At 41.1% G+C, this 22897-nt stretch overlaps 1 protein-coding gene across 1 annotated transcript in view; it reads right to left on the reverse strand.

Moving 5' to 3' along the window:
- The window catches only part of LOC309496068 (E3 ubiquitin/ISG15 ligase TRIM25-like), a 136583-nt gene that overhangs the window by 6867 nt on the left and 106819 nt on the right, over positions 1-22897 (reverse strand). Inside the window, exons 6-7 of the transcript XR_014204951.1 lie at positions 1781-2052; positions 10-1693 (exon numbers count right to left, since the gene is read on the reverse strand). The gene's annotated coding sequence lies outside the window, so the exon portion shown is untranslated. The remainder of the gene's footprint in view (positions 1-9; positions 1694-1780; positions 2053-22897) is intronic.

Below are 22897 nucleotides of genomic sequence, written 5' to 3' on the forward strand. Positions count from 1 at the left end.
CATCTTTACTATCTGTGAATATATGTACAATAACAAATTTTAAAAATAAATAACTTTACGATGTCCAGAAATCTAGAAACAGTACATTGGGTTGAATTTATCGTTTAATGAGATCTACTAGTATATATTGTTAATGCCGAGAATTTTCACGTGAATAAATGAAGATCTGCATCATTTGTCTGTCTACATTACTGGGCCAGTGGTTGAATTTTTGCCACGCGTGTCAGAGGTTCTGGGTTCTAATCCGCAATCATAATCGTTTTTTTTTTTTTTTTTACTAACCTAACAGAATATGCTCATTAGTGGTTGCATATCAAGCAGAGACACTTTAGTGTGCATTTTGTTGTTATTCCACCGGAAACTCAGCACAGACGCACAAGAGGTTGATGTGGTGTTCGTTACCACGACTACCGTCTGTGCGTCCCTGCAGGTGCTTCTTGTGTATCCGGCTGGAAGCAAATTAAAATATTGTGCATCTCAAGCTATATTTTAATACTGAGCAACATAATTATTACATAATTTTTTATTGTTTTAAATGGCACTCATTTCTGTGAAGGACCCAGTAGAGGACGCATGCAAAGCTACTTTACACACAGGCACTTAACTCTGACACCCCATTGATCGCTCTGCACATTATTTTTTTGGTTGGAATAATAATGTGTTAAATTATATTAAATTTTCATTGTTTTTCAACTTCATTTAAATTTGTAGTTAAAATAAAAATTTAGTATTTTAAAGTTTAGAATTAAGAAATGAGAAAATTATATGATAATACATGCCACACCACCTGGTCGTAACAGCGATCGCTGGAAGCCACTAATGCTCATCAGGTCGCATAATTTATTGGAATACGAATATAAATAATGATTCTGTCTAAATGTATCAATATTCCTGTATAAATGCTGGATGTGCCAATTCACATAAAATGTTTATTTGAAAGATTTAGAAGAACGCCTGTTGTGGCAAATCCCACCCTGCAAATGGATTAGATCCTATAGTGTTGTACTAGTTATTAGATATACTTCATATTACAATTTTATTTAGAGCATTACCTCTAAGATTATAAAAATTTATAATTTATGACATAGCTTATTTGCTAACTTATTTTACATAATACTATCATTTATGTTGTAAATTCTTCACTTTCAAATTTCTTGTTTTAAATTCTTCAAATTTTTTTTAATTTCTAACCCTCTGGCAGAATACTGGTAAAAGTTTTTACTCACAAAAGTACATTTTAAAATACTCTGTTTTAATATCCATGATTTGCTGTATTGCTGCGTTGCGTATGCATTTATAAAAGGAATAAGCCCATAACCCCTGTGAAGTCATGATTTACACTGATTTCACAATTTTTCCTCTCTCACTTCTGAGAACCATCATACACTTTAAAATCTAAGCTTTCACATCAAATCACATGTCTCTGAACAAACCCCATGGTTTTTCCTGCATCTAATAAAAAAAAAAAAAAAGCCTTATTTAATCAGTTATTGAGATTTATTATGAGTGATGTAGATGACTGCTGCCTTTTTGACCCAGGAAAACCCCTTAAACCATTGTATAAATAAATGCACTGAAACATTAGACCTTACCAGAAGTATTGAAAAACTTTACCTCAGTGTGCTTTAGTGTGCTTCTTCCTCTCCTTTATTCTTTAGCATTGTCCTCAATGTCACGTCCTCTGGGCATGAGACTAATAAATGAATAATGGGATCACTACATACACCAGTACTAATAAACTAAAAAAAAGCAAGAAAGTAAACTCAGAAATAAAACTTACGGAAAGAAATGAGCACATAAGCTGGTATCCAGCTTGTCATCATCATTGTTGTAGCACACGTGATCTTCTCAGACAATCTGACTTCATTTGGCTGGTTTCTGAAAAACATCAAAATCAAAATTTGATTAAAATATAACATTTCCATTCAAATGCAGTTATGAAAAGCAGCAGTACACCGACTGAAGAAAAATCTTTTAACACTTAGCTTTAGAAGATATATTGCACACTCATATCCAGACGGGACTGCTATGGTCTCCCAATTCTTCCTGCAACTTTACAGAGGGGCACATATCAATCATAGAATAGCAGGGGACTGCATATCCAGTACAGATTTTCACAAATTGTATAGATTGAACATAAATTCAAGGTAAAATGTTATACGGTCAAAATAATAAATACATTACAATGGTGCCTTGCTACTTCTCTCTTTACCTTGCTGTGTCTTTGATATCTTACTGCCACTATTGCTCTGACTGTCTGTGTCCTCCCTGGAGCTTGTCACACTACTCCTCCGTCCTTCCTGCTGCTGAGGTTGCTCCTTCCTCGTAGCTCAGTGGCATAAATCCCCTGACATCAGCTAACCACAATCTCTAACCGCACAATCTCAACGCATCAGAAACATACGCGCCTGCCCGTTTGACAAAGGCTTGTTGAAGCCCCACTGTCGTCGTTAAAGAAGGTTAGTGGCAAATGGTTTCGAATGGCATACTACCTAAACAACACAACCATACGCGCCTAACCGTTTGAATAAGGCTGTCAAGCCCCAATGATGTCATTTAACCCTCATATGCCCTTAGTTTCCTGTTTACACTCAGTGCAAATTGGGGTCTATATGACCCCAAAAATGCATAAGCTATTGTACAAAAAATATAAATTTTAAAATGACAAATTATATATTATTTTTTTTTCGTTTAATTCTCATCTATATTTTTATGCTGTGTTTTGGGGGATATTAAGTACTTTTCTTAACCAATTTACTGCAAAATTCCTCAACTACACCATTAGCATACATACGAAATATAAAAATTTTATGAAAAAAACACATTAATGATGATCAAATTTAAATATGAGTTGTTTCTGGATATTGATCTAGGTGTTAGATGCATAATTCTGCCATCTGGTGGTTAAATGTTTTTTTTTGTAGATAATATAGTTTTAGCCACAAAGTGTAATTACCATATACTTCCAGCAGAGGCCCCATAGAGATCCATTCATTTTTCTGGATGTGACTTATTGCTCTTATAACAGCTTTTTTTTAATGAATTATATATTTAAACACTTTAAAATACATTAAATCAGTATTTTGTCAAAGTTTAGAATTTTTTTGTTGTTGTTTGAGGTCTTTTGAAGTGTTTTGTTATTGCAATAATGCTATATAAATTAGCAATAATATCACATAAGTTGCCACTAAAAGAAAATACTTATTATTTAAATAATCAACATAACATATTATTTCAATAATCGAAATGTATAAAATGATTAACTTTAGAATAAGAAAAAAAAACAAAAAAAAACAGCTATAGGCGGATAGGAATAGGAGTGAAGAGTAAACACACCTTTGTGTCTGTGTGTGCATGCACGTGCGTGTGTGTGTGTGTGTGTGTGTGTGTGTGTGTGTGTGTGTGTGTGTGTGTGTGTGTGTGTGTGTGGCGTTATATGTGTGCCTCAATCCTGAGCGAGTAATTGTAAGTTTTGAGCACAGAGAACTATATTTTGCAAGCACATTACATTATATTTTGAACAGAAATGAACAATTGCAAAAAAAAATAATTTCGTTTGAGCAAAGAAAAAACGATTCCGTGCTCAATAAATGTATTTGCTTGTTTGCTATTGTCCATATTAACGTGCAATAATAACCCCTCTCACGCAGTTTACTCAGGTGCTCTCTCACAAACTTATTCTCTGCGCTCCTGTCAAGTCCCTCTCTCTCTCTCTCAATCTCTTAATTCTGTGCGCGCTCAACTCTTGACACACACGCTCGCTCAACTTGCAACAAAGTTACAAGTGTGCCACAAAATCAACCAATCGGAAAATTAAAGGTCAATTGTGATTGGCTGTTGGTCTCCAATCAAATCGCTAGTAGAACAAAAGCCCGTCTTGTAGAACTATCCATAGATATCCATATATATATCCATATCCATATATAATCCAATATTATATGATATCTATGGAACTATCTACAGCATCCCGGAAGTTTACTGAAAAAAAAAAAATCGAAAAAATAACTGACTGTATACAGCGAGACTAATGGATTAAAACACATTTTGGTAAGTATTTTTATTTATTTATTATTAACTTAAAAGTGCCTACTTAAAAGTGCCTACTTTCTTGTACTTTGAGAGACTCTCTCCGCACTGCTCTCCAAACTAAGAAATTATGGATTTGATCAACTGCTCTCCCAATCTTACCTGCTTTCGGCCCCCCTCACCAGCACTGGCCTTGGCCGAGGCTGCTGCTGCTGCTGCTGGAACAACAACTCCCCCGGAAGAGCACTGCAGCGAGACGCTCTTGCGTTCCTTCCCCCATTCCCCACTGACACCTGCTGATTGTTGACTCTGTCTGGGACCTGATCAAGGTTGTCTCCATGGCAATTGCTGTGTATCGCTATGACAATCCTGTGGACTGAGGCACCTAGATTATGATGCCAGGCGTAGCGACTCTCCAGGCCTACACATACACAAACTCTTACATATATACAGATATGCAATCACCCCCCCACCCCCCATCCCTCGCCTTCGATGTTTTGTACCACCAGTCTGACAGGCGGGTCTGTGACCAGCGCCGAGAATGGCTGCAGGACCGGATGGCTGCTTGCGTGTGCTGGGTTACCTCCACCCCCCACTCCCCTCCTCTGTTGCAAGTCTTGTGTGTTCATGTTGTAGAGTGTACTGATTATGTGCTAATGTTGTATTTTTTTCCTCAATGCTCTGTCTTCCTGTCCTGTCTACCCCCTTGTCATATTGTATGTATGTTTGTATGGACAGGTTGATGGCTAATTTCACTGGTACTTGTGACTAAGTGACAATAAAGGCTACTACTACTACTACAGTGGTTGCATGAACCGCATGGCGTCTCTGTTGTGTACCAATCTTTCAATCTCCCGGTTGTCTTGAAGCAGTCTGTTAGAAATTCTTCGGCTGTCTCTTTTGACAGGTTTGCCTTTCCGCAACTGAATAGACATGCTGTTTCTAGCCAGTTGCGTTTCTGTTACAAACTGTGCAAAGAAAAGACAACTCTGATCTTTTGCAAAACACGTGTCCACGCTGAACAATCTCACGTTGAAATACATACTGGGAGATATTGAAATTTGTCTTTCCTCGTCAATGGAATTCTGTCCAGTGGGGAATTGAACAGGGAACACCATGGCTTCCAGCTTTGGGATTTTGAAGAATCCAACAGGTTTATGTCCTTGTGCAGGTGCGATACTAAATATTCCCTCACCGTACGACAAGATCTCCTGTCCGATGTCGGGCGGCTGCATGCATGTGTCTAATGTGAGGCCGGGTCGAATCTCATCCTTTTCCTCGACGTGTTGCTCATCCTGCTCAGCAACATCAACTTCTTGTTGCTTCTCAGAGACATCAGCTTCCTTGTCTAGGTGACTTTCAGAGACATCAGCTTCCTTGTCTAGGTGACTTTCAGAGACATCAGCTTCCTCATCTAGGGGACTTTCAAATACAGCAGTTTCTCTTATGGAGATATCCCTGTATTCCGAATGCATTGCTTTCAGATTCGATAAAGCTGCAAGCACGTTGTGCATATTCACAGTCTGGAACTGCTGGTATCCTTTAAACTTAACGTGTCTCTTCAGCTTCACCTGCAGCAGCTGGGCCTCACTTCTTGGTCTTGGCAGAGAGTTGACAGTCTTCTCCATCTTGGAGGGCACACACAAAACAGCACCATGTACTGCTCTCTGCTGTCCTTTGGGTAGTGCAACTATTTTTGCAAATGGTAAAATTTTTGCAATGAGTTGACGTTCAAGGACATTTAATTCATCCAATTCCACAGGGATTGGTGGCAACTCCAGTTTGTTAGCTGCTGCAATTGAAGACATCTGTCCTCTCTTAACCCTCTGGGGTCTGAGGGGTTTTTGGGGTCCTTGAGATGTTCTGACATGCCCTGACATTTGTGCTTTTTTCAGTTGCTTATAAACATATTAATGGCAAATGTATAATTACACTCTATTTAGCACAAACAGGGCTACCATAATATGTGAGCAACATGCATGTACATGTATTTTTTGAGAGAATAATGTTTATGCATGGTTATTGAAAAAACTAAAAATTAAAGTTTCTGAAATAAGGCCACAAAACACATACTAAATATGTGTCAATAAGACTTTTGACTAATGGATGTCATTGCCTAGAGTTTTTTCTTCAAAATGATGTGAAAATCATCCTGCCCTTATCATTCACATAACACAATACATTGATTTAAATCTTGTAAACCACTTTTTGTTTGTAAAGGCCATATGCGCAAGGGGCGTCAACGATTCAACACCATCATGCATATTTAGTGATTCACACCTGAGGAGACAATGGGGCCCGCATACTTAATGAGCCATTCATTCAGGTGTGTCACCTATAGCCACAAGAAAGAATGCAAGAGCAATATATATATATATATATTCTACCAAATTGGTTCACAGTTGGAAGCATGTTTATATTGTTTTTTTTTTAGTTGTTGTTGTTTTTACAAATTGTGCTTGCAAATTGTATAATATCCAAGGAAAACATGTCTAGTAATTGTGCAGTTAATTCTCATACTGTATTTTCAGTTTTGGAATATGTATCCTCTCCCCAAATTTGTCAATAATAAAACACAATTATTTATAATATTATTTATTATTTATTAATATTTTATAAATATTATTTATAAAAAAAAAAATTATTTATATTGATTAATATCAATAATATAAAATTATTTAAAGAAAAGGCTTATATTTACCTTTTAAAATTTGTTTACATCTACCTTGTAAATATATATTTTTTATTAAAAAGGTTACAATTACAACAACAATTGAAGTGTAATCTTTCTTTGTAAAAACTAAAGTATACATTTTATCGTACATATTTCAAAGTTAAGGATTCATTACTTCGAATATAGCCTACATTGACAAAACATACTATATTTAACATATTAGCAAAAATTGGCAAACAAAAGCTTATTTGAGGTGGCAGATATTTCACAGTAAAAATGTGTAATCTATCCAAAACTAATCAACGAAATGTTGTCTTTCATATGTCTGTAACATAGGTCTTTCGTTTTTATTATAAGGAATGTAAATGTTAATTTGCAGATTAATACGTTGCTTATACAAATACATTTTATTTCAACATATTTCAGTTGATTTTTACTCAGTATAGCAAAATAGTTTGCTAAAAGCAGATCATTCATTCACACACAGAAACGCAATTCAAATTTAAACCGTCTTTTTGTGAGTTGTGGTAAACAGCGCATCTCTGCCTGTTACGTCCTGTATGGTTTGGGAGGGTTGTTTTGTTTTCTCTCTCTCTTTCCGCTATTCTTTCTCACAGGACCAGTGATTGGATGATGTTCCTGTCACTCATCGAGTTCACCCGACAGCTCGAGAACCAATCAGAGACTGGTGGGCGCGTATAAAGATCCGGAAATGACGCCAGTGCGAGAGGGCTGCTTCGTTTCTCCTTTGTTTTGCTCTCTTGTGGTTATTTGCTCTTGCTTGTTATTGTTTAGTTTTAGTGTGTTAAAGTTTACTCTGTTGAGCTCTTCATAACGCTGTTTTACTGCGTTTATGCTGTGATCCGACTCTTGATTTTCTCTGAGCTTGTTAAGTCTTTCATCGATGCATAGCGATGGGACCAGGTTAGTACATCACGTGATTTACACTTCACAACACGCAGAGTAAAAACTATTTAACACACTAGTTTATGAGCGGGTGCCAACTTATGTATTTATGTTTATTAGGTAGTGAAGTTAGTGGCATTCTACGCTGAAGATTATTTTCTCTTGTTTCTTTTCTTGAGTTTAGTGTTTGTACTGGGGTTTAGTTAACGTGTTTGTTTTATTTCTTTATTTTCTTTAGCACCACTCTGGTCCCATGCTTTGTAATCGTTTATTGTTTATGTTGTATATAATTTGTAAATAGATTGTTTGGATGTATATTTGATTCACGATTTGTGTTATTGGGTGTTTTGTTATATCAAATTATATTATTTACTAAAAGCAAGTACAAATCCAGTTCGGTTTCTGCCTGTTTCTTAATTTATCACATTACATCTCCTCAATAGAGTGCAAGTATATTACTTTAAACAACTTTCTATTAAATTATTTCTATTTTTATTTTGTCTATGTTACGTTCCATAACCTCTAGATGCCAAGCAAATTATGCGAACGTAACACTGCCGTTCATTCATTCACACAGAAACGCGATTTACTTGAGAATGAAAAAAAACTTACTACAGTATTCCATCCGTTGCTCCTCGAAATACCAGCACTTCTGAGGTACATTTTCCATTATTATTATTCCTCACAGCGCTGCGAGACAGTGTAAACAAGTACAGTGATCTGAATAAACTTGATGTGTTTTCTCGAGCTGATATGTGGGCGTTCACAGTTTGTATGGGATCGTCTCAGTCATTTGCGTTTGAATAGCGCGCGCTCTCCGTGGGCGGGGCAGATTAAAACGTAATGAGCTGAGATGAGAACGACTGACATCTCTCTCTTTTCATAAAGATTACATAAACAGAGAATATATTTTTTTTTATAAAAATTACTTCATTTAAAAGAAGAGAATTCAAGCTTCATGCCTGTGTGTCTGTATGCCTGCTTGACTGAGTATTCTCTGAGTTATGGTTCATTTTCGGATGCGTTTCAGAATGGACTTCACTGACAGAGAGGAGGCAGAACTCGCATCATGTTTATTTTTCTTTATTTGGCGAAAAGCACAACACTTTGTTTTTATTGTGAGTATACACAAAAATAATACACATTTAACAGAATCGATTGATGTATGAAACTTGTTTGTAATATCAAAGTCAACAGAGTAAAATTAATCTCTTTTGAACTGATAAAAAAAAAAGCGAGCTGGTATCGCCGGCGATACCGCCGACCCCAGGGGGTTTAACGCAAGGCTGGGGTGTTTCCTGGCTGGGACGGATGTACGGTTTATATTTATTTTTTATCCGGAGTGCACATTGCAACCGATGAAGAACGTGATATGTAACATCACTGGCACATTTCTGGCACATTTCTGGCACATTTCTGGGTCTTGCGCAGGGTACATCGCAGGATGTGATGTGCTCTGAACTCTGTGTCACCTGAATATCTCCTCACCATGTACGGTTTCATTCTCCTCTGAAATAGAGTATCGGTGCTGTACCTCCTAACTATATTATATTTCATCTTCTTCTGGAAGAGAGCATCTGTGCTGTATCTCTTCTTCGTGTAGTCTTTCATCTTCTTCTGGAAGAGAGCATCTGTGCTGTATCTCTTCTTCATGTAGTCTTTCATCTTCTTCTGGAAGAGAGTATCTGTTCTGTATCTCCTTAGTATATAGTCTTTCTTTTTGTTTCTGAAAAGAGGATCCTGATGATACTTTTCCTTAATGACTTCTTTTTTCTTTGTTTGGTATTGCAAACAGCCGACATACTTATTTCTGTCATAATCCCTTTTTCTTATTTCTTCTTATGAGACAAGATGATGTTGTGCCCTCAAGTTTTCCACGTTGTTTTGAAAATGTTAATGTTTTATGCATTTATTTTTTTCTCCTGTGCTTATTTGTTCTATTTACCACATCTTGGTTTTCAGTAAATTTGTTACTGTTTCTGGTAGAGCTGAAATCACTTGTGATACCTGTTCACAAACAGATGTTGAAGGCAGTTGGACAGACTGTTGCTCTGTTTCAAATGATACAGGCATGAATTCATAGCTGGTCTCATCACCACGACCCTGGAAGATCTTGAGAACTCTGTCTGCCATGTCACTCAGGTGGGTGAAGGTCAACATGACAGCAGTTCCATGGCCAGTAGGATGGGGCAATCCTGCTGCAGTCCTCGAGTGAGAATCAAAGTATCCGTACCTTCCAGATCTGTCTCTGAACACAGCAATACACTCTGGAGCGACAAGGAGCAAAGCATGACTGACATCTGTGGAGAGACACTGTAGCCTTTCGGTGAGAGGAATCCACCACTCTTCAGTGCCAGGGGTCCCTGTGGCTCTGAGGTATCCAAACATCACTCCTGACTTCAGCACATTGTGTGTCCGGTTAAACGATGTAACACTAGACGGTACTTCCTCCATAGTAAGATGGTTGCGATTAAACCTACCTTCAGCAATAAGCTGCAATTTAATGACGACATATAGCGCATCTCCCTCCTCTAAAACTCTATCAAGGTCAGGCATCTTGAACGTAATCCCTTCACTGTGGTTGGCCAAAAATGTCAATGCTACACACGTGCACTGAGCCAGTCCGCACCTTCCTCAACTGCCTCCAAGTTGATCCTTCTGGCCTAGGTCCTCCAATCCTTCAATTGATCTTTCCAGCCTTATCACACCTTCCATCAACCTTTCAAGTCATGTTATCGCCACTTATTTCAGGCTCTCTGGGACAATTGAAAAGTCCACAGCAGGTCCAACGAGTAGAGGAGAGTCCTCCGACTCATCAGTCTACTGAAAGACTTAACCCTCGCCCTGTTGAGACCAATTGCCGTCAATATCCTGAAGTTCCCGGTATGCCACAGGCCACGGGCTGGCATACCCGAAGACCTGTACCTCCCTCACTCCCAACTCCCGCACCATCATCTTGTTATGGGGACCGTAGTAGTCAAGTTTCTCCTGCGCTGCTCTGGAAAGAGAGTCAGGAGCATACTTGTAACGCACCGTTAAATCAATGTCCAAGGCAGAGGAACCACGGATTAGCACCAAGTCAAGTCGTCTCAGGTCCCCCTGGAGGGTCCTGAACTCTCATTCTCGGCGGACCTCCCACCCGTGAGCCTCTGCCTCGGCACAGAGGAGACGGCACAGATTCATGTGCCGGGCAATCCTGGCTTTCCGCACAGCCGGGCATTGTCCAAGGATGTGTGAACATGACTCCAACCCGTATGAGCAGCGCCTGCAGCCAGCCCTGGCCTTGCTCCTGCCCCTGTATTGAAACTCTAGCTGGAGGGCTGCTATGTAATGTCTCTCCGTAATCCCGACAGGGTTTCCCAACCACGCGTTGCTTGCGGACGAGCGGTGGAAGCCAAGTATCCCCACCCCCTGAGTCGGTAGGCCTGCCCATCTTAGGAATTTGTCGTTCCTCCAGTCACTCAGGACTGGAAACACCTGGTGGTGGCTTGTCAACGGGTTGGTGGTGTCTACTCTTGCATTTGAGCCATCCCCCCCCAGGGATGGAAGGTTGTCCATGTTTCCACCGGCTCTCCGCCACGCCTCCTTAAACTTGGATCATGTGCGAGAGTTATCCATTACCGTCTGAACCATCATATCCGTGGAGTGTGAGAGGCTGAAGAGCCTCCTCACTTGAATGGATGGGATTTGTCGAGAGAGCTTGCAGATCCCCGGGCCGCCATCCCGGTTCCTTGCATAAAGTAGCCCATCAGAGGTAGACTGTGGAAGGTGCAGCCACTTCTTCACAAACCTTCTAATTGTCCCATCAATTGTCCCAAACCTTCTAATTGTCCCATCAGCTGGAGAACAAGGTCGTTGACCTCACAGAGGTCGGCTTGGTAGAATAGCCGAGGTACGGCGTACTGATTAAGGAGAACCACCCTTTGGGAGGGTTTAAGGAGCGATGTCCCAATCTTCCGGCACCAATCGTCAAGCGCCCCCTCGAGGTCAGGCTTGTCAACCCCCCCCCCCCTAGGGGTTGAACTTAATACCTAAGTATTTCACAGTATCAGCGATGCCTGTTTGCTGCAGGGCCTTGCCCCCCAGAACGCATGGGGCGCAGTCGTTCACCGTGAAAGCACCTCTGCAGGGCCTGACCATGAAGCTGTGACACTTCTTCGGGTTAACGCATAGGCCCGTAGTCCTACAGAACTCCTCCAGCAGGAGTAGGTTGTGCGCCATATCATTCCAAGATTCTCCTATCAGTACCAGGCCATCAGTGAAAGCAAGAGTAGTTACTGAAAGACCTGCAACCTTGTATCCTTTGCCATTGCGTTCGAGACCTTGGATAAGAGGGTCCAAGGCCAGGTTGAAAAGCAGAGGGGACATTGGATCTCCCTGTTTAACACCAACCCTCACTTTAATATCAGGGATGGTCCCACCCTTGACCTCGACGTGGGTCATACTGTCCTTATAGATCTGCTGGATTAGACCTATCAAGTGAGGATCCACGTTCATCTGCCCAAGAACTGACAGGATGTGCTCATGGGAGACGGTGTCGAAAGCCTGTGCAAATTCGACAAATACCACTGCAAGCTGGCTGCGCTCTTCTTTGCAGTGACGGATGAGGCCCTGCAGTACCTCGATATTCTCCACGCACCCGGGGCTAGGGCACGTTTCCTGCATTCGTTTGTTAACCACCCTAGTGAAGAGCCTTAAGACCATAGACCCGATGGTGATCGGCCTCCAGCTGCTAATTTCCATCACCGCTCTTGGATCTGAGGTCTTGGAAATTAGCACTGTACGACTTTTCTTCAGACTGGTAGGAACAAAATCTGGGGTAGCTCCTTCCGAGACCATCGAAGCGGCTTGAGCCCCTGCCTCCTCATCCGTCTGCTCTATGGCAGAACCGCCCCTCCTCTTTCATCCTTCTGAGATTCTTTTCTCATAGCGAATATTAGGGTGGACGTGCAGCTCATGTATACTCCGCGCTCTCACCGTACAGAAGGTCGCCTCGCATCCATCACACCTTATCCTTCTTTGTCGTGACCTCCTCGGCCTTCTGCATTTAGGGACATGGCAAGCAATAGATTGTCCCAGGTGAGAGGTTTCTCCACACAAGCTACAACTGTATCTAACAGACACGTTCCCATGACGGGTTGCAAAGTGCTTTTGCAGCCACGTCCAAGTGTTTGCCGATACAGGTGCAGTCCCGGAGTGGCAATAAAATCACCACCCCGGGACCCCTCCTGCGCCTCATTCGCTGGGAGGACCTGGCGGAGGTCCTCCTGGGGGGTGGCGATGGGTTGCCCTATACTCAGGGAGTCTCTGGCTGGACTCGTGCTACCAAGCTGGTTCCTTCCGGGGATTGTCCGCATCTCATCAACTGACTGCCCCGGTCTAAGGCGAGTCAGAACCACAGAGCATTATCTTAATCCGAAATCCGTAGCAAGGGTCTGGTTACCGAGTGAGCCACTGCCGCCTACACAATCCCTGGCTCGAGGACTGCGAGGGGATCTTGCTGCGCCATAGGAAGCCAATCCAGAACCTCCTACCGGGCACCTTGTTTTACCGGGTGTTGGCCCATCCGGGATGAATTCTCTATTATTGGACATTCTCATATTTCTTTTGTGGAGAGATTAACCCCCCTCCAGGGTGTACCAAGGCGTCAAGTTGGAGTCATATTCTGAGTCATAGTTACTTCTGTTCAAAGTCCTGGCAACCGAGTGTTCCGCCTACGGTGGTCAGATGCAATGTCACCCTCACTGCACCAACCACCAATGTTAAACATTGCCCTATTTAAGGGATAACCGGGGAGCAAGTAGATGGATAAGAAGAGGTGCAAACCAGACAAGGCGCTGCAGCCCCCAGGCTCAGGAGACCACCTCACCCCATCTAATCCGCAGTCAGCTTTCAGGCCAGTAAGCTTTGTACCATTAGGGCAGCAGAGCAGCACAATCCCTCCACAAACAACAAGGCGATCCATCCTGTCTACCGCGTTGAAGTAGATAAGGTCATACTGAACCCGACACCAAGAGTTAAGCACCCCTTTCCCTGGACGCCGGCTTCGGCATCCGATTGGCTGACACTCAACTTCACCACCACTGTTGGCAACAAGTAGACATATTGAACCTGAGTCACCCAGCACCCAGTTCTTATTGTGCTGTGTACCCGTGGTGACTTGCACTGGCCCCACCATCTCCAGCTTGGATTCATTGGAGGGAACCAGCTACTATATTGGTTCGATTAGTCTTTCTCCCCTATACCCAGGTCAGACGACCGATTTGCACGTCAGGACCGCTGCGGGCCTCCACCAGAGTTTCCTCTGGCTTCGCCCTGCCCAGGCATAGTTCACCATCTTTCGGTTACCATCGCGTGCACTCTCACATTAACAAATTAATTACTCTTCCCTACATTAACAAATTAAGCCAACTAATATGATTTATATTCTTTTGGTTTCTGTACCAATACATTTTAAAAATTACAAATGCAGTGAAAATACAGGTATCGGTTTTATGGTATCGGAGAGTACCAAAAATTGTAGTACAAGGTATCGGACTCGTTCTGGAAAAAGTGGTTTCGGTGCATCCCTAGTTTTCTTGTATACAACATGTGCCGCTAAACACAAGAATCAAGAAAACATGTTTTTGCAGACTGGTGAACTGAGCCTGATTTGAACTTACATTTTCACAGTTAATTTTATGTTCTTTTTTGTCATATAACTAAAAAATAGGTCAGCAAAAGAGAAGAGAATTGAAAGAGACGAAAACAGCAGAGGTAAAAACTGTGACAGGCAGGAGATTATTGATCTTGAATTCAGTGATGAGGTTTTAGAAGAGACCTGTAGCAGCAGACAGGAGCATGAAGAGCAGGTTTCAGAAAAGAGTCATAGCAGCAGCAGTAGAGAGCAGCGCCACGATCCTGCTTTTGAAGGGACGAGTAGCAGGAGACTAGATAGCGGAGATTTGAAATTCAGCAGTGAGGGTACTGAAAGTCTGGCAATTTGCAAATTAACATTAAATTTTTTCTGCATAAATAATTTAATACTACAGATATAACCATATGCACATTTTTGCAGACTGGAGAACTGAGCCTGATTTGAACCGTGTTGCTTACATATTTAGAAGTTTTCTATTGCAAGAAGTGGAGGATCAGCCAGATCTTGAGGCAAAGATGGATCAACATAAAAGTCCCAAAGAGAGAGAGAGAAATACTGACATTTTACAAAAATCCAATGACTAACTGGGCCCGTCCGTTGTCTGTTTGTCTACTTGGAGGTGAGGTTTAATTTAGCCAAAAAGTACAGTACAGTTTCAGTCATTTGTTCATTGTTGGATTCATTGTTTATTTACTTTTGTTCAGTGACCATTTTTACAGATTACATATTTTACATCATTAAATAATCCCAATTTAGTTAATTCAGGTCATTGGTCGGAGGGAAAAGCAAATTCGACAGATCAGACTGGGGTTAAAAGACACAGGAGTCTTGCGCATGATCAAAGAACGGCCTGCCCTGATTGATGTCCTTTTTCCAAGTTTTATTGAGCCAGAGGTATTGTTGCATTTAAACCATATACCGTTTCATCCATGAATTGCATTGTGTGGTTTAAATAGAGAATTGATACAGTATGTTCTAGATAAATCTTGGCTAGGTAATCTAGTTAATTTAATTTGTCACCATTAACCCTAATTCAGGTGTTTTAATCAGATGGGATGTATAGTATTTTTTTGCTTTGCTTTTTTTTAGATGATCCTCGACAGAATTATATATAATTATAACAGTTGACAGTGATGATGAAGACTATGGTGGCTTTAGTCTGGAGGACACATTCAAGATAACTGGTTTCTTTCATCAGTACATTGAAAATGGTAGGTAAAAAGAAAATACCCCTAATACACAATTATGAAGCATGTTTAACCTTAACTTGTACAAACCCATTTTCAGAGATGTAAAGAATACCTTAAAACCACATTTAAGTGAAAGTACATGAAAACAACTTAAATTCTAACATCACTTGAGTAAAAGTCTTAGGGCCCTATTTTTATGATCTGAAACGCAAGTATAAAGCGCGAAACGCAAGTAACTTTGTGGGCGGGTCTTAGGCGCTGTTGCTATTATCCCGGTGGGATAAATGACTCTTGTGCCCGACGCAAATCTAAAATGGGTTGGTCTGAAGTAGCTTCATTATTCATAGGTGTGGTTTGGGCGTAACGTGAAATAAACCAATAAGAGCGACATCTCACATTCCCTTTAAGAGCAGGCGCGCTTGTTTCATAGCGTATTGCTATTATAACGGCGGATTTGCCAGGCGCGCGCCAGGAGCGGTTCACAGCCGAGGAGACCGACGTTCTCGTTAGGGCCGTAAAAGACAGAGAAGTGACATTATTGAACTGCTGCGTCTGTGTGTAGATGAGATAAGCAAAGTGCATGCGCGTTGTGTACTCGCTACATTGATTATTGCCAAGCATGCGCCCTTAAAAAAGCATATGAATAACATGTGCAATGCGCCACTGACTTTAGACTAGATTTTTCCTGGTCAGTGGCAGAATTGTTTTCTAAACCTGCAAAATAACATCAGGGAACGTTTGCGCCGGAACACGCCTCCTCTTTGCGCTGAACCGCCCCGGGGAGCGCAAGTGTATTTCCTAGTTTACCGACGTGCGTCTGTGGAGGGAAAAGTCCGCTGTGCGCGGCTGCAAAATAGGAATGATACATGCGTCGGTGTACAAAGTCAATTGTGCTGGGTTCAAGATAGGGCCCTTAGTCTTAAGTTGTTCCAAACCTGTATGCATTTCTTTCTTCTGCTGAACACAAAATAAGATATTTTAAAGAATATGGGTATCTGTTGATTGGTCCTATTGACTTCTATAGTGTGGAGAAAAAAATACCATGAAAGTCAATGGGGCCCATCAACAGTTAAGTTACCAACATTCTTCAAAATATCTTATTTTGTGTTCAGCAGAAGAAAGAAATGCATACAGGTTTGGAACAACTTGATGCTGTGTAAATTATAACAGAATTTTCTTATTTTGGGGGAACTACCCCTTTAAGTATTTGTACTATATGTAGACTCTAAGATGCATTAGTTCTCAACACCTAAGAAACATACAGTGGAAAACAATAAACCGTTCATTTGTGTGGACCGCAATCACGCTTATTTTCTAAAGTCGAAATAAAACTGAACACCTCAATATTGCAATAAATCATGGTCGGCACAGCATCCTCTTAAATGTCTACAAACACTTAAGTCCCAATATCCTTCAAAAAGGTCTCTTTAGTATAACAGATAAATAAAATAAAGTTTAGTAAAATTAAGTAAAGTGGGCGTGCTGGTTTGGGTCTCATCACTGGCTGCAGCTATTGCTGCCTTTACGTGCTATCGGGATTAACTGTAATGCCAAGCCAGCAGAGGGAGCCATCACCCGAGTACTGACTGAGCGCTCCCTCTGCTGCTTCTACATTCACTTCCTGTTTAGGACTACTTAAGCTGTGACCATGTGCTTTCACATCGCGAAGTATTGCCAGTTTAACCTGCCTTATGGCCGGTTCAGATTACACGTTTTTAGCCCGATTTTGCCACGATCCGTTTGACTTAGAGTGTCGTGGGAATTCGTATACGACAACGGGCGTCGGGACGCAAGATTCGATCGTTTCATCTCGTATAGTGTGTCATAGCGGGCGACAGCCTACGTTGCGTCTGCGATGCTTCACGACACCACGACAAAAAGACTAGCATGTTTAATTTTTTTTTCCGGTCCTCCACGACGGGTTCTATCACGTGTGACATTGACCAATAGGAGCACAGACGCATTTCCATACACAGCTTTCAAAAATGCCGAAACGAAATAGAGACGATGGTGTTGCTAAGTGGAATTACGAAATGGAGGAAAGGTTCGTGGAGCTGTGGCAACAGTACTCCTGCCTGTATGATGTTTCATCGAGAGAGTACCATGACAGAATTCAAAAAGAAAAATGCTGGCGAAAAATAGCAGAATTACTTCAGCAACGCGGTGAGTAACTGACTGGAATTAGCATTAAGCTAACTAATCATTCATTAAATTGTACTTCGCTATAGAGAAACTTGTTTGTGTGAGTGTGATTATGTATGTGTGTTACGAGTGAGAATGCGTGAGTGTGTGTGAATGAGCAAGCGAGAGTGTGTGTGAATGAGCAAGCGAGAGTGTGTGTGAATGAGCGAGAGAGTGTGTGTGAATGAGCGAGCGAGCGAGAGAGTGTGTGTGTGTGTTATGTGAGTTTAAGTGTGTGTGTGTGTGTGTGTGTGTGTGTGTGTGTGTGTGTGTGTGTGTGTGTGTCCATACTGTCCTCTTCGTGCAATCCAGGAACGTGTCCATTGTCGGGTTTTCTTTTTGTATCTCTTTCTGAACACAAGACAGCCAATAGGAAAATCGCCACTTCATCCATTGTTTACGTTCGTTTCCGGAAGTCAGGCGCAACTAGTTTCGCCTTCACGCGCGTCTTCAAAGACGACACGCGATGACTTGTCTGGAAGAAACGTGTAGTCTGACATGGTTCTTGTTCACGACACGACACGATTTTAGGAGTCAAAATCGTGTAATCTGACACAGTGACTATCGCATAAGATAAAAAAACGTGTAATCTGAACCGGCCATTACTAAGCGTTTTTCCTGATATTCTGATTGTCTGCATGTGTATGATTCTGCCTAGTTCTCTGACCATTGATTTCACGGATTTCCCTTTCTGGATTGTTTGCTTGTGTGGACTGATCTCAAGGTTTGACTTCTTTGCCTGGTTTCTCACTAACGTCTCTTGGATTATCCCTTGGATTGTCGAAAGATCGGACTGCTTTACTGTTATCAACCCTCTGCCTGTTTCCACGTGTTTGTTGTTTTATATTTTCAATAAACTTCCGCATATGGATTCTAATGCTGCCTCAGCGTCCATGTTACATTAACGTAAATACTAGTTTCCTAGTTTAAAAAATTGGACATGAATACCCTCTCGTGTCAAAAATGTTATGTGATGAGCTCATAATCATGACTTTAGAAGTGGGAAGTTGGAAATTTCCGATTGCACGTGAAGGCAGCATATGTCCTCATCTCATATATGAAACGCTTATGATTCAGAAACTACCTGCTAATGCACTCACATTTGCGTAAAGTAGACTTATTGACAAGTTTGGGTAAGAATAAATACATTTACTCAAATACTTTAAACCACTGCCCAGTGCCCATTTATTTTGCATTCTTAACAAAAAATGTTTTGCCCCGATTATAGTGACTCCAAAAAGGGTATGTACACCATGAAAGTACTCCATATGATTTGTACACTACGGTATATTCATAAGTCTTCTGAAACCACACAATGTTTTATATTATTTTGTATTGTATTATTTAACAGACTTTTAGTAATAATTCACTCTCTGAAAATTAAATATAATTGAAGATTTCTATTTTTACACAGGCACCCCAGAAGAGCTGATGCAACTCATTCAATTCTGGGTGCGTTGGGGAATTCTTCCTCAGAATCTGTATGCAGAGGTGTCCTCTGATGTTGCAATGCCAGCTTGGGATTCCAATCGCCCAAGACAAAACCATGGGTCCAGCCACATCCATCGAATTTCTGGGCATTCATTTGGACACAGTTAACTTCCAGGCCTCACTGCCCGAGGAAAAAATCGACAGGATTATTCTGGTCGCATCCACCCTCCTAGAAAATCCAAATTGTTCTAAACGAGAGCTACTATCTCTGCCTGGCCACTTAAACTTTGCGATGCACATCATCCCGCAAGGCCGCCCTTTCATCTCACATCTCCTCTTCCTTGCATCATCAGTTCACGCGCTAGAGGACCAAATCTCCCTAACTACTTTATGTTGCAATGAGCTCAGTTTATGGATAACCTTCCTTAAACAATGGAACGGCCTGTCCTTTTTCTATAATGATCTTGTTTCTCTCCCCGTGGATATTCAACTGTTTACCGACGCAGCTCCCGCCATTGGTTTCGGGGGGTATTACCCTGGTTCGCGTCTACATGGTTCCTCATCATCCTCAGCGCTGTTCGAGTTGTATCCTTTAGTGGTAGCGGTAAAGAATGGTCAACTAACAGCATCATAGTACACTGCGACAACGAAGCAACTGTGCATTGCATCAACAAAGGCCGCTCAAATTCCCCCGCACTAATGCCTCTCCTAAGAAGCCTCATTTGGATCGCAGCTTGCAATCAGTTCATTTTAACTGCAAAACATGTTCCCGGGTCCAAAAATCAAATAGCTGACTCTCTCTCTCGTTTTGCTTTCCAGAAATTCAAGCTGCTGGCACCAGATGTGGACCCATTCCCAACCCCAGTACCTCACTATTCAGAGCTGATATTCCCATAAACCACCCATTGAAACCACTTCTCAATGCCTCTCTTAATTCCATTCTTCAAGCCATTTCACCCAGCACCCTCCCATCCTACTTAACCGCTTGGAAGTGTTTTAAGTCTTTTCCCTTCACATACAACCTGCCTTTTCCCAATTTTTCTCTGCTCACCATCACTTCATTCATATCCTATCTCAACATCATCAAGAACCCCAAAGCCTGCTCCATCAAGGGTTATCTAAGCGGAATCCAAATCTTCCACAAACTCCTTTTTGGTTCACCTTCCACAGATATAGCAAATTCTCAGACATCAATGCTCATCAAAGGCATCCAAAAAAACCAACCCACCCGCCCAGATGCCAGACAACCAATAACGTTAGACATGCTCACTAAATGCATCTCCACCCTCCGCAGAGGTTACCACTCCACCAACACTGCCCGCACACTGGACGCAATATTCATTTTGGCTTTTTTTGGTTTTATAAGATGCTCAGAACTCACCATCACTTCTAGCTTTAACCCAAAAATCCACCCCACAACCACAGATCTATCAGTGCTAGACAACGAAACCATCTCCTACTTCATTAAGCAAAGTAAGACAGATCAAACCAGGAAAGGCCATTTCATATATATTTTCAATCTGTCATCAATCCAACCATACCAAACTCTCTCAGCCTACTTGCTTTTCAGAAATTCACAGACTAAATCCCCCTTCTGACCCACTTTTCGCAGACGACTCCAACCGCCCCGTCGCACGTTTCTGGTTCCAAAAACACCTTAACCCCCTGAGGTCTACGGTATCGCCGGCGATACCAGCTCGCTTTTTTTTTATTAGTGTAAAAGAAACTCATAAATACTCTGTTGACTTTGATTTTCCATAGGAGTTTCATACATCAATCGATTCTGTTAAATGTGTATTATTTTTGTGTATACTCACAATAAAAACAAAGTGTTGTGCTTTTTGCCAAATAAAGAAAAATAAACACGAAGCGAGTTCTGCCTTCTCTCTGCCAGTGAAGTCCATTCTGAAACGCGTCCGAAAATTAACAATAACTCAGCGAATACTCAGTCAAACAGACATACAGACAGACAGGCATGAAGCTTGAATTCTCTTCTTTTAAATGAAGTCATTTATATAAAAAACAAATATTCTCATCTTGTGAAATCTGTATTAAAAGAGAGCGATTCCAGTCGAGCTCATCTCATCTCATTACGTTATAATCGGCCCCGCCCACGGAGAGCGCGCGCTATTCAAACGCAAATGGCTGAGGCAATCCTGTGAACGCCCACATCAGCTCGAGAAAACACACAAGTTTATTTAGATCATTACTTGTTTACACCGTCTTGCAGCGCTGTGAGGAATAATACTAATGGAAAATGTCCCTCAGAAGTGCGGGTATATCGAGGAGCGAGCTGAGGAATACAAGTAAGTTTTTTCCTTCTCACGTGAATTTCTTCACGTGGGTTTCTGTTTATGAATGAATAAACGGCATGAATGCGCGCTGTTTACCACAGCTGGCAAAGACAGTTTAAATTTAAATCGCGTGTGTGAATGAATGACGATGTTTTAGCAAACTGTATTGCTATACTGAGATAAGTAAACATCGACTGAATGTTGAAATAAAATGTAGGCTATTTGTATAAGCAACGTATTAAACTGCAAATTAACAATATGCCCTAATATTTCATGAAAACAACGTTACAGTCAGACGAAATATGAAAGACAACATTTTGTTGACCAGATTTGGGTACAGTTTTTACTGTAGAATATACTGCCACATCAAATAAGCTTTTGTTTAGCCATTTCTATATATAAAATACTATTTTTGTCAAAAATAAAGTCATCAACTAAGATGTTAGCTGTTCCAATGTTGGTTATATTCAAACTAATGAATACATAGATAAAATGTAGGGCCTATAATCATTTTTTTTTACAAAGAAAGAGTACACTTGAAATATTGTTGAAATTGTAATTATTGTTGTAATTGTAACCATTTTAATAAAATAGCAAAACATATTTACAAGATAGATGTAAGCAAAATCTTAAATGGTCAATATAAGTCTTCTTCTAAATATATCTTTTGTCCTTGCATTGTGGCTCAGTCAGTGTCACACCTGAGTGAATGGCTAATTATGCAGAGTGGGTGTATTCTAAGGTGTAAACCACTCCTCGTTCACGCCCCCTCGCATATTGGCTTTCCAAGCAAAACCTGTTTTACATCAATTTAAATCAATGTATGGTTTTATGTGAACGATAAAGCAAGACTATTTTCACATAATTTTGAAGAAAAAACTATAGGCGACGACATCCATAAGTCAAAAGTCTTATTGCCACATATTTAGTATGTGTTTTGTGGTCTTATTTCAAAAATTTTAATTTTTAGTTTTTTCGATAACCACGCATAAACATTCTCTCAAAAATGAAAACATGTACATACATGTGGCTCACATATTATTGTAGTCCTGTTTGTGCTATATAGAGTGAATTTACACCTTTGCCATTAATTAGAGCTGAAGATCTTTGCCCGAACCCGACGGGACCCGACGGGACCCGACGGGTTTGGTCGGGTTCGGTCTTAATTTCTATTATTTTACACGGGCTCGGGCCGGGCTCGGGCTCGCGCTTCGGGTTGCGTGGTAAATGAGCGGTCAGGTGATGTGTTTAGATTAGCGTGAAAATGGATCTTGAGGAGGTGAAATGGAGGCTGGTCTCTGGAGGACTTATTTTATTTCTTTGTTCCAACTTCCAAGTGGCCTCTAGCCTCCGTTAGTCATGAATAAATGATGTTAAAAAATGTATAAATTACTCCTTTTTTTTACGAAAGACAAAGCTGTGTGCGTGCGGCGCAGTCTCTTTTTTCCTTTCTCTCCCTTTTCCGCCGAGTGGTGCGTGTGGCGGCTCGCGGTGTGAAGCGCGTGTCCGCGCTATTCTCCGACACTCTTATCACTGCTGATAGACGGCCTTTTGGACA

Source organism: Leuciscus leuciscus (genome assembly GCF_965113295.1).
Source record: "Leuciscus leuciscus genome assembly, chromosome: 4".
NCBI lineage: Eukaryota > Metazoa > Chordata > Actinopteri > Cypriniformes > Leuciscidae > Leuciscus > Leuciscus leuciscus.